The sequence below is a fragment of the Alexandromys fortis genome, unplaced genomic scaffold (assembly GCF_014885135.2).
Source record: "Alexandromys fortis isolate MF-2015 unplaced genomic scaffold, M_Fortis_MF-2015_v1.1 scaffold_132, whole genome shotgun sequence".
Taxonomy (NCBI): Eukaryota; Metazoa; Chordata; class Mammalia; order Rodentia; family Cricetidae; genus Alexandromys; species Alexandromys fortis.
The window spans coordinates 3,315,977-3,319,241 of record NW_026068055.1 but is presented as its reverse complement, the minus strand read 5'-3'; positions in this window follow the sequence as shown (position 1 = coordinate 3,319,241).

The window sequence follows — 3,265 nt, the reverse complement described above, 5'->3', positions numbered from 1 at the left end:
AATCCTTTAAATTGGTGTATGGATGATATTTTTGAAGTGAACTTTTGCACTACAGTGTTTTTATGTCACATGGATTCTGGCTGTTAGAGCCCTAATCCTATTCTCCTGCAGTAGTGCAGTCTCCAGAGTTAGATAAACCGGTGTCTCATATCCACTGTCTTTGTTTTTGTCCTTTGTGACATGTCCCAATAGAGCACCACTGATCTGCTGAATTGCTCACTATCTTATCTCTTGCTCTCTTGTTCGTTAGTGGCTTATGAACTAACTTTCTTTGCAACTATCTCAGTGCCAAGCTGTTAATATCAGAATGTGGTCTGTTCTGTTCTGGTGTCCCGTATTATGTACTACTTCTGTTTGATCTTTTTTTTTTTTTTGACTTTTTCTGTGCCTTCTGCATCATTACTCTATTTTGAGCCCATCTATCCTTCTTTTATGCCAGCAGTTTTTTTTTATTTTGACTGACTTGTGGTTTTCTGTTCTATTTTTCTATTTGTCTTCCTTATTCTTATCGAATTTTGAATTGTAGTTTTACCATCATGTTTTAAATGATTTCTTTTACTAGAAATCGTCATTGCCACAATGAAGAGGAAAGGTTATCAGATAAAACATAAGTGAATAAAAGACTATCTCTACTTCTTTAAAACAACAAATAATTCCATTATTAAGAAAAATAGACAGCAGTTATCAAAGTCTTGTTTTTAATTCCAAATTGTCTGTACCAATTTAGAAAAAAATACATAAGGGATTTTTTTATTTGTTTTTTACTATAAGTAAGTTTCTTTGAAAGATGAATATTTTTGGAGACATTGAATTGAAAGCACTTCATTTTTGTCTTTAAACTGAACCAAAACTTACAATATGATTAATGCATTTATATATGAAATTATACAACATTTTTATTTTCTGATTCTAGTATTATCCTTTGACAAAAAAATGTGTGGATTTTATTTCTAACAAAAAATGCTGTTATTTATGTTACTAAGTGAATCAGTTTATGTTATTTAATTTTTTTCTGGTTGAAAAGGTTCAGCATAATTCAGTTTGAATGAGAAGTTAATATGAATAATATCTGCTTAGTTTGGTTATAAAATATACACTACCACTTTGTTTATTTGAATAAATAATCCCTAGGTAAAATTGCTACTTGTAAGGTTCTGGAACAGTTCAGATTTTTGGATTTGCTGGAATAAGCAGGTCTTTGGGGATTGGTCCCTAAAGATTATCAAGAATCCAAATCCCTGTATCTGACCCTTATCTTTGTTCACACACACACACACACACACACACACACACACACACACACATTAGTATGTCACTTCCAGTTTTCATAACTTTAGAGCTGCCTAACTTCATTTATACTAAACTATGATGCAATTTATATTTCCTGAAGTTTGAGACAAAGAAAAAAATCTTTCCTTTTAAACGGTTTCTTGTTTGGTATCTTGTGACAACCACGAGAAAAGTAAACACAAGGAACTATCTAAAATGAAAAGTGGGAGCAATTTCTATGGTAAACAAACCATGTTATTTTAGGCCTTTGGAATTGAATTTGGGTTAGAAAGTACATGAATTTGGAACGATGGTATTTAAAAAATTATAGTTTTCTATAAGCAGGTAATTTTGTGAGTTTTTGAGACTAAAATGGTAATATATTTGGGGCAGTGAACTTATTACTTATGAGAAATCATATTTAGAAATAGGCATGGATATTGTACTACCTGAAATTTATATTAACATAGCCAGTGAGAATATGCTTTGTCTGTGTCCAAAAACTTAAAGTGAGGCAGGAAATTATAAGACAACAGGGACACTAAGCTTTATGTAGATATTTTTCAATATGTTTACTCAGATTTGCAGGAAGAAGGAAAAACGTAGAATAGGAAACTATGATTAATGCTTGGTTTTTGGAGAAAAGAAGCAACTCAGAGTTGCTGAACAATGAGTTCAAGAAATGTGTGGACAGAACAGCTATAATTGTTCAAATTGTCAGATCATGTGGTAGGAGAAAGACGATCTCAAAGTTAAGGAATCAGCAATCAAAGCATATTAACTTTAAAATTAAACCCATTTTAAATAAATAAACTATCATAAAATAGTCATTTGAAAGCGTGGAACACTGGAAAAGTTGGCATGGGCAGTGTTCTACTCTAACAGGACTATTTAGTGAATGTTTTCTCAGAAACTACAGCCAGGAAATAAGAAACTAATGCATCCATAGAAAACAAAACAGGGCTACACATGTTTTACCTATGAGCTGGAGTAAAAACTATGAATCAATAAATTACCTTCTCCCAGAAAAGGTAGCAAACACATTCTTGTGCTATAACACTGTACTCATTTTTGAACTTAGAGTCAGTATTTAATAGAACAATTGGGTATTTCTTCAATTTTCTCCCATCTGGCATTACATATTGCTTACTTAAACCGAGGTCTAGTTTCAAGAAAATGTTTTTTTTTTTCTGTGTTAAATCCTTTAATTATTTTGTAACAATGGTTTTATTATGAAATCCTTATCTTCTCTGGCAAGCATCAATAATCAATCTAACCAGGAATAATTGATTTGTGTTGTAAATAAAAGCTATAAATAAAAATGTTTTTAAAAGATTATGATCTTTTGATTAAGGAAGTTAATTATTTCTGCCAACTAGGTTTCTAAAGGGATGCAATACCTATACATATCTCATTTCCTCACTTTCTAGATTTGCCTATGAGCTGATGAGATGCTTTCTTTTATATACAGGCCGTGGAGAGTCAGAACTAAGTTCTGTGGATTTCAACCACAGTCTACTATTCTATCTATCTATCTATCTATCTATCTATCTATCTATCTATCTATCATCTATCTATCATCTATATCTATATACCTTCCTATCCTTCTATCATCTACCAATATATCAATTTACCCATTTACTGGTATAACCATTAGTTGTTGTCTAGTGTAGTGATAGGAGTGGCAGGGCTGCGTCCCCAGCACTCGGCCACCCGCATGGCTAGGTTATGCCCCGAAATAATTACTCGGAAACTGTATTCTTTTAAACACTGCCTGGCCCGACTAGTTCCAGCTTCTTATTGGCTACCTCTTACATATTAATCTAACCCATTTTTAATAATCTGTGTAGCCCACGAGGTGGCTTACCAGGAAAGATCTTAACCTGCATCTGTCTGGAGCAAGAGAATCATGGCGACTCCTCGACTAAGCTTCTTTCTCCCAGCATTCTGTTCTGTTTACTCCACCCACCTAAGGGTTGGCCTATCAAGGGGCCTA